The sequence below is a fragment of the Ostrea edulis genome, chromosome 8 (assembly GCF_947568905.1).
Source record: "Ostrea edulis chromosome 8, xbOstEdul1.1, whole genome shotgun sequence".
NCBI lineage: Eukaryota > Metazoa > Mollusca > Bivalvia > Ostreida > Ostreidae > Ostrea > Ostrea edulis.
In genome coordinates this window covers 65,249,418-65,259,420 of record NC_079171.1, presented here as the reverse complement: position 1 = coordinate 65,259,420, position 10,003 = coordinate 65,249,418, and the positions used below count along the sequence as shown (strand labels likewise).

The following is a 10,003-nucleotide window of genomic DNA, read 5'->3' as shown; positions in this document are numbered from 1 at the left end:
ATATGTCTATTCGGTATATCCCTGTGAGCTCGAAATAAAAGACACCACAGAGTCGTCCACTTCTGCTTCATACTTAGATATTTTATTGAAAGTAGACATTAACGGCAAACAGACAACTTTATGACAAACGGGGTGATTTCAGCTTCTCCATCGTCAACTTTCCATATTCATGTAGCAATACTCCATTATCACCTGCAAATATTGTTTATATATCTCAAGTGGTTCGATACGCAAGAGCTTGTTCTGCGTATAGTCAGTTTTTAAATCGAGGCAAGCTACTGACAAACAATTTGATGATACAGGGTTTTCAACAGTCTCGATTGAAGTCAACATTTCGCTTTTATGGTCGTTATAACGATCTAGTTCGTCAATATATACAACCTATCATTTGGTCAAATGCTGTCTGACGTATTTCATACCGATATATCTATTTTGTATTGCTTATAGGAGTTATGAGATTGATACCTGTTCGTTATCTTCACCTTTAACATTACATATTTATTAGTGTTTATAACGAAGATAAAGTATTAAACAATCGCAAGTTCATGATAAACCATTTACTGAGTACATTGTAAACAATCTATAAACATTGTCTGACGTCACAGTATCAGAAGGTAATCTGGGCGATTTCATTCATTTGATAAAGGTGTTTCATGATGCATGTAAAAATTGTTGAAGGATAAAAACAGTACATTCCTGAAATGAGACTTTATTCTATTTATGCGGAATTATTCATATGTGCAACTAAAATTCAGTTTCTTGTGCTGATAACTTGCAAAAATAATTAAATATCGTAAACAATGAACCAGTCCACAAGAATTGCGTAACAGATGAGAAGTCGTGTGGTCAATTAATTTTGAAATCTGGTCTAAAGCCTTCTACCCAGTTCAGAACACAATTGGGCTTTGTCAATCACAAGAAACGATCTGTCAAATCTATGCAAAGGAACCTCTCCATGATGCATTATATCCTCAGGATGACAAATAATCATAATTGCCAACTATTCCGATTTTGTTGGGTTAACCGATTTTTTTTTTACCCATAACCCGATTTGCCGGTTCATACTTTTCACCAGCTTTTCACCGAACCCAAAAAATCTCCAGATTTCCGGGGTTTTTGGTTTTGTAAATTAGTTCGCGCGTGTAATTTCCAGTTTACAACACAAGTTTGGATCTACGTAAACAATGCCGATGGCAATGTACGTTAGGCCCAAACGGGAGTCAGATAAGTTATCAAAGCAGGTGTTAGCAATTATCTGTGCTTTGTTTTAACATATCGGAGTTTGAAGTCAATATGTGCAATGGCTTCCACCAGGAAGATATCTTTATCAGGACCATGTAACTATCAAGAAATCTGGTAAAACGTCTTTTTATGGTTAAAAAATGTTACCGAGGACGGTATGAAGCGTATTGTACGTTGTGTAACTCTCATGTGTCTATTGATTTGAAAAAGCATGTCAAAACGCAAACCCATGTGTAAAAAAAATTAGCACAAAAGTCGTCTAAGTCATTCTTGTCATTTTTGCTATTATTTTGGATAACAAAAGCAAAGTTAGTGTAGCAGAACACAACTCTCAAGATAGTAAAATTGCTGAACATCCTTCCTGCAATACGTTTTCCACTCAAAATGTGAAGAGGGCCATTTCACCTAGCCTTGATAAAGAAGTTGTTTTGGCCTGCCAATCAAAATACACACATTCTTGTAAAAATATTTGAAATATAAACAATTATAACACATATAATCCAAGTATAATGTCTTCAATACCGTTACGTATTATGAACAGATCGTTTTTTGCTTTATGCTTTCCAAAGAGGGTCATGACCTTCGTTTTACTTGTTGGAAGTTAGCAACACGTAACTTATCCGAGTTGAAAAAGTCACTGGTCAACTTGTTTTAGAGACGAGACAAGCAGCTATTCCCAGCTTAGACAGTTCATTATGAATGATAACATTTAGAGGTGTAATAAGAATCACTAGAGCTTTCCTGATAAGATAAACAAGGAATAAGTTAATATTTAGCGATTTTCCATAGCCTATTGGTACTATTGCTACACGTCAGATTTGGTTAGACAATTCATACAGTCGATTTGTTTGGGTTTCAAAAAAGAATAATCTTTCTTTCTTTAAGTCTTTGTTGGACGCCGTTTCATCAAACATCGTAACTAGTTGCGTAAGCTTAGTTTGGCGTAACTTTCTGACTAGACTAAATATTTTACGTAAGTCCGTTTCATCAAATGGCATAAGATTAGAATTTACGCAAGTTTTCTACTAACTAGTAGAAACACTACGTCAGGTCGAACCCTTACGTAAGTACCTACGCAAGCAAAAATCATGGCCGACTGTTCGCTGTTTGTAAATATATATGGAATTTTTACCGACGAGCTTTGCGTCGTGATCGATTTTTTCAATACAGTATGCTTTTAGACGTTTACAACGATAAATATGTAAGGCCATAAGGGTTACTTCCCTTTGAAAACTATTAAATTTATGGCTTGCTTTTACTGTATGATTATTTTTCACAAGAGTCTATCTGTACATGAATGATGAATGTACAGTGTTATTCCCAAATCCCTTTGTAAAGTAGTCCACCGTAAAGGGAACATTCACTTTGTTGTATTATATGTAGCCTATTTATAAATCTCTTCAAAACTTCCGCTCTGACTAACTTGGAACAAATGATTAACGAGCCCGATTTAATTCGATCTCTGTCGTATGGTGGGTGGGTTTATGAGAGTGCAATGTATATTTTATGAACAGTTACCTTATGATCTACTATTTTCCATTGTATATCTTAAATCTTGAAAAAAAAATCCCGTCCTAAGAGATACATCATATAACTATATTATGATAATAAAGTTCTTCCAAGTAAAAATAGGTCTTCGTAACAGTTTGATACTTGACGAATTTTGGTGATAAGTGATGTGCAGGATAATCCGTGCAAATATAGATTTTATGTTATCAAATAAAGAAAAACATCTACATGCACATGTATATCAGGCACGAATCGGAGTGAGTGGGGGAGGGGGTGTCACCCTGCATTGCTACTCTATTTTTTTTCTAACAATACGATTTTTTTTTTATTTTGTACTGTAAGTGAATGAGAGGAACTTATGAATAGAGTGTCTACAAGCTCTCACACATGAATGAGTCACTTACTATAGATTGTCTACAAGCTCACTGTTACACACCCACATACTCACACATGAACAAGTCACTTACTATAGAGTGTCTACAAACTCAGTGTTATACACCCTCATACTCACTCACACATGAAAAAGTCACTTACTATAGAGTGTCTACAAGCTCACTGTTACGCACCCACATACTCACACATGAACAAGTCACTTACTATAGATTGTCTACAAGCTCACTGTTACACACCCACATACTCACACATGAATGAGTCACTTACTATAGATTGTCTACAAGCTCACTGTTACACACCCACATACTCACTCACACATGAACCAGTCACTTACTATAGAGTGTCTACAAGCTCAGTGTTACACACTCACACTCGCATATTCAAACACACACGCACTGGAAAGTTAATCTTGAATTGTGAGGGGATAACAAGAAATTCACAAAAATAATTTTCCTATTTTGGCCCTGATCTGGAGCATTATCCTGATCAAGGGTCAATATTCTTTTTTAGATGGAGGGCTTATTATCAAATACATCATACCAATCTTACCAACTTAACAAAGCATTCAGATGGTGGACCCTTTCGTGGTCTTCCAAAATATACATATTTATTGCAGGTTGATAAATCTAACCTGTTACGTCGAACACGTGGTTGCTATTTATAATTTGTAAAGGAATTCAGGCGTGTCATACCAGTAAGACCGGTTATGTAGAGCATGATCAGCAGGTTCTGTTTCTCAGTCATTCGAGCTCAAGACTTTGCGCTGTTCACACGCTGTACACCCACCCACCCACCCTCTACAGATATTCTCTCTCTCTCTCTCTCTCTCTCTCTCTCTCTCTCTCTCTCTCTCTCTCTCAATGTGGATTTTGAAAGTATTTCAAAAGATTTTTTCCTATATTTTCCTATGTAAAACTTGAGACTCCTTTACTGTCCCATGCCGACCTACTTGGGTGATGGTGTATATACACAGATTTAAATCTTCTGCAGCCTGTCCTGACCCCAGGTCGCAATACACTCACTGTATCCTTCTCTCTTATTTTGCTTTTAGAATTAACATTGTTTTCATCCTCGACAATAAATGTATGTCTGTGTTGCACACTTGTTTAATTCGGTTTTTTAAAGTAGATCTGTCCGCGTAAACTTAAAATAGATCAGGGGTGCATTGGCTGTTCCGTATAAAGTGACGAAGGGGTCAGCGATATTATACAATCATTGCTGTTTTTGAGGTCAATACGATGATTTAGCCACCTGAGAAGTACAATATTCACCGAGCCCTTCTAAATAAGTGAATAGACTCATTAACGATTATGACATTATCCAAATTGTTAGATATGATAAGATATAAGTGAGCAAGGAATATGTTTTTTTAAAAAACATATTCCTTCGGGCTCGGTGAATATTGTACTTCTCAGGTGGCTAAATCATCGTATTGACCTAAAAAAAAACAGCAATAATTGTTTTATTATATGATTAAATGATTATAAACCCTTCAAGATTGTTCTTTGCTTTAATTGTAAGTTTCAACGACCTATTTTTGGTCCTATGTGGAAAAAATAATTCCTTATGTTCACCTGGAAGGTCACATGCAGGTAAACATACTACATTGTTGGATCTCAGCCAATGAGAGAGCTAGGAATTATAATAAAATAGTTTGATGATTATAGTTTATATTTCTTTTTTAAATCATGAAAATTTAATAAGTTTTGCTGTACAATTTTTTATTTTTTATTATTTTGGTTAGACAGTCTGATGGAGGTAGTAAGTGTTGCAGAAAAAATGCATTACTTTTTTATTTCTGCAATGCTTGCTACATCCTCCTCCGATAAACCAACAAAGACAGTCATTTTATGAATAACACTGTACTCGATAGTAACGTTTGCTTAGTATCAGCAAAGTACCCTTAAAATACGCTTTCTTATTGGTCAGGCAGATTCGGTTCTGCTCCGTCAAGAAAGACAACTTTTGCAAATTATTAGTGGCCTGTATTAAATTGACATGGAAAGAGTTATATTTCTTAAATTACACCGAAATTTGATTTAATTGCTCGATAAAATGTTTGAGTTCTTCATCGAAAGAGTAATACAAGCTGTCAATGTATGAATTTTTTTTGTGATTTTTAATAATTGAGAGCTTGTATTACTTTTCCGATTGTGAAACCATGCTTCATACGAGATACTTAATTTAAGACCCATTAAATAAAATTTTAGTGTAATGATATCACAATATAATTTCTAGCAGATGGGAGTACAATGTATATAATAATAATTATGAACTGTTTAGTGACCAAATAAAATATCATTTCAAAATGTTAATGTGCATTAAATACTCGTCTGGTACCCCCTCACCCACTTTTTAAATCCCACTTTTTTATTCGAAACAAGCACCTGTACTTTCTTGAGTTACCCTTAGGCAGTGGCGGATTTAGAGGGGGCGCAGCCCCCCCCCCCCCCCTAAAAAGTTTAAATTTAAGGTAAATCGAGGTATCTTGTTTCCGAAAATGTACTAAACGATAAAAGAAGCAATGAATTTTTCCACTCCCGGAAAAATAAATGACAAAATCTTTTGATTTCTTGAATTACTTTATTGGGAGAACTTAATTTTTTCCAAAAAACCCTTAAAATGTGGGTCATTTTTATTAATTCCACCTTATTAAAATGATAGAAAATAGTACAAATTACTAAATAGGAGAAATATTTCAAGCCCCATAAAATCTGTAAAATCCAGGAGCTTCCGGGGTTTCGCCCTGGACCCACTGCCTCATAAAGTGACGCCTCCCATAACCGCAATTCCTGGATCCGCCCCTGTTAGGTGCAAATCAATGCTAAAATCCCATCGTTGGCCCAATGCAAAAGCATTGCCAATTTGTGTAATTCTATGGGAATGCCGGATATCACAAAATAAAATATTTCATTCAACTTTTTTTCCATTACAAGATTACTACATTCTGTAGAGATGAAATATTCCAACACTTAAAACTTTAAAATGATAATTTTTTTTCTGAAATTGTTCTTGTAGGGTTTCTGTTTGACTGTTAGTGGAGGCGACATATGTTCGTAGGATAATAAAATCTCTAATGATCAATTATCGTGCCACCAAGTACAAATGGATTTGTAAGGAAGAAAAGCTACCTTTCTAAGACTTCTCTTTAAAGACAATCAGAGTAATTACTCTATAGTTACATTGAAAGTTCCCCTTACCAGTAATTCTAATAATCTTTCAGACATGTAACATACCAAAAAACGTATTCCTTGCTCACTTACCTATGATCATATCTAACAATTTGGATAATGTCATAATCGTTAATGAGTCTATTCACTTATTTAGAAATATATTTTGGAGGAAAAACATATTCTAAAAATAGAAACAAATGTGTGTAAGTAACCGTGACTTCTTTTTTCAGAGAGTGTTTGAAGAAACCGTGCAACCGCAGATTCCTCCAACAAGCGGAGAGGGGCCACTTATTAAGGAGGGACTGTGTTATGTCAAAGATATAGATACGGAGGACGGGAACAAGAACTAAAAAGAAAAGGAGAAAAGAGGCTGAGAGAGACGTTGACAGATTGAAATGCTTGAAATTTGAAATGGATTAATTAAAAAAAGTATAACTTTAAATTTTGAATTACTTTCTTTCTTCTAGCTCAAGTTTTGTCAGGTTGTAGCGCCACTTAGCATGTAATAATATGTTGATATATTACTTTAACGTCTTATTAATATAATCTGCATGTGGATAAGACATTTGAATTTCATTTTCAAGCTCTTTTAAAGTAATGAAAGGAAAGGAAATATTTATAAAGGTAAATATCCAATGAAACAAGGGAACAACATAGCGCCATCAATGAGCCAACCCTGTTGAGATATTACCGGGCTTAATCCCCCTCCCTCTCTTCGTTTACGCTTTTGCTGTGTGCTTCTTTAAAGATTTCTGGCAACGTCACGATACAAAATAAACCACAGAAAATCGTGTAGAATTTTATTTCAGGCCTCGGGTACGCTTTTTATTTCAGACCTCGGGGACGCTTTTTATTTCAGACCTCGGGGACGCTTTTTATTTCAGACCTCGGGGGCGCTTTTTATTTCAGACCTCGGGGACGCTTTTTATTTCAGACCTCGGGGACGCTTTTTATTTCAGACCTCGGGGACGCTTTCTGTGATGATAACCACAGTGACACATATTTAGTATCCGTACAAAACTTTATTTTACGTCTTTGTCAGCAAAACATCATATGTACAGTGGCGGATCCAGGATCGAAAGTCAGGGGGCGCAATCTTATGAGGACAGAGGTATGGGGGCCGTCTTGAGCCCCCCCCCCCCCTGCAGTGGAGCCAGGCCTCTTTCCTGACAGGGGCCGGGGGGGGGGGGGGGCGAACCTCCCCGATTCTTCTCAGCAGATTTTGTGGTCCCACCTCTGGTATATCTAGGAGTTCGTGTTTGTCCAACTCTTTATTTTGTATTCCTTACGGGAGTTATGAGATTTTCAGTCCACGCTTCAAAATTACTTAAACCAGTCTGATTTTGATTTTAAAAGAAAGAAAAATATTTAATAGGAAACCCAACACAACCAACTCCATCTTTAGTTAACCATGCAGTTAAAAGATGATAATCTAATGTCATTGTTACCTCTTCAACCCTCAACATGACGCAGTTCTGAGAAGGAGATCTCTCTCTCTCTCTCTCTCTCTCTCTCTCTCTCTCTCTCTCTCTCTCAAACTCAAATGATGCGTTTAGGCAGGTATGTACCTGTCAGTGGCGGATCTAAAGGGTTGGCTACAATCATTCTCAAATAGAGTGTTTGGCGATGGAACTGTGACTGTGAACTCTAACAGTATATAGTACTTAGTCCATCTGAATGATTGTTATTTATCTATATTGTTATATAACTGTAATTACTAGTTATAAACTGTACCCTCTCAGTCCCTTAATTGGTGAATAAACAATTCTATATATTCAGATTCATTATTTCCGTGAGCCCCAGGCTCATTGGATATCATATACATAAATACAATTATACAAACAAACAAAAAATACATTATGGATTGAAGATATACATATACATATATGTATACAAATATATGCGTTTACATACGAACGATGACCCATGAAAGCTCAAAAGCTTATTCCATTGAGTCCTAAAATAGTGCACTGATCTCAGACAGAGGTAACCCACGTGTCCAAGCGGGGACCACCATACCCTCTCACACTCAAGTTCTTGAATTAACCCCACCTCGATTTCTTAGTGTTTTTCTTCCCCGCTAAAATGCCGAGAAACTGGACAGTAAGTAAAACTGAAAATCATATTTAAAGTGAACGATATATATATATATATATATATATATATATATATATATATATATATTATTACTACAGTAACTTGATCCGAAGAGTCGGATCACGTCGAGTTGACAGGCGCGGATCATCAGATCTGATGATCCGCGCCTGTCAACGAGACGTGATCCGACTCTTCGGATCAATTTACTGTAGTAATTATATATATGTATACGTGTATTATCACACGTTTATAGATATGTCCAATTCAGGAGATATTTTCATCACTACATAATTCTTTGAAAACACAGACTTTTCTATTGTAAATTAATAATATATAGGGTAAAATTAATAATATATAGGGTAAAATTAATAATATATAGGGTAAAATTGTAAATTAATAATATATAGGGTAAAATTAATAATATATAGGGTAAAATTGGGATAATTTTCAAATAGACAACAAGACCTATAAAAAAAATGGCTATACGTAACTGTATACATATACAGTTTCTGATTCGTGCACAGTAAAGTTCATTCACTCAAATACATTCTGTTGGAATTACATTTTTCTTTCTCTATTTCTCTCCTTATTTCCTTTCTCTTTCTCTCTCTATAAATGTACCAGTGCTAAGTGGTTTCAGTGTCCCGAACGTAACCGCTCATGTATTTTGTTGGAATTGTATTTTCTCTATCCCCCCCCCTCTCTCTCTCTCTCTCTCTCTCTCTCTCTCTCTCTCTCTCTCTCTCTCTCTGAATGCGTATACATTGTAGGTAAGACTTTGTAGCCCCCCTCCCGACACACACACACACATAACCACATTATTGATATCTGTACATAGCAATACTGTCAGAGTTTTCTCCCTTTAGCGCATTGAGGTGTTTTGTATTTTCCCGCCATCAAGTCATGTCATATTTCCGGTTGCTGATGTCGAATTTCTCCGTTCTAAAGAAAATCGATTTGAACGAAGTAGACGGAAAAAAGGTTTGAACGAGAATGTATTTAGTGCGTCAAAGAGGAAAAAATCGATATCTATAAACAGAAAGCGAGGGACGTATCGATTTCGATGTAGAGTAAGTTCCCTTTGAGTGCCTAATTATCATAATCGATACACAGGCTTCGTGCTGCAATATTCTGTTTCACAAATATCTTCCAAAATGGCGTACGGATAAAATATTTTGTGAAGGAATTTATATTTTCAGTGTTCACGCCTGTGTCGTTGTGTTTTATAGCTTTTGTAAATTGTGACCGGCCGTGAAACTGTTAACTTGACATCGTGTTTCATCATCATCTTCGTGGATTGACTGCTATGACGGTACGTAATGTATGCTAGAGATCAAACAGACAGAATTCCGGACCGAGAGTATCATATTCGTAAACATGTGTATCTACTATGTACTTGATTTACAAACAGTACATAGAGGACACGTGAGTACTACTGTTAAAATTGGTTGATGGTAGATCTATACTGTGTTGTGTGTTGTGTACTGATGATTAATAATTATCATTACCGGGTCATTTGTTTTTAATTAACTCGCGCTGCTGAAGGGTACAGTGCCCTAACACAGGAGGCGGTGATTTTGTTTGTAATC

General features: G+C 35.9%; 1 protein-coding gene and 1 long non-coding RNA gene across 2 annotated transcripts in view; both read left to right on the top strand.

Moving 5' to 3' along the window:
- The first annotated feature begins 1,161 nt into the window (after positions 1-1,161).
- LOC130049265 (uncharacterized) lies at positions 1,162-6,759 on the top strand. Its single transcript, XR_008797763.1, has 2 exons — positions 1,162-1,356; positions 6,548-6,759. It is a non-coding gene; the product is annotated as an uncharacterized LOC130049265 (long non-coding RNA).
- A 2,577-nt stretch (positions 6,760-9,336) lies between these two features.
- LOC125661855 (uncharacterized) overlaps positions 9,337-10,003 on the top strand; it is a 46,414-nt gene continuing 45,747 nt past the window's right edge. Inside the window, exon 1 of the mRNA XM_048893977.2 lies at positions 9,337-9,726. The gene's annotated coding sequence lies outside the window, so the exon portion shown is untranslated. The remainder of the gene's footprint in view (positions 9,727-10,003) is intronic.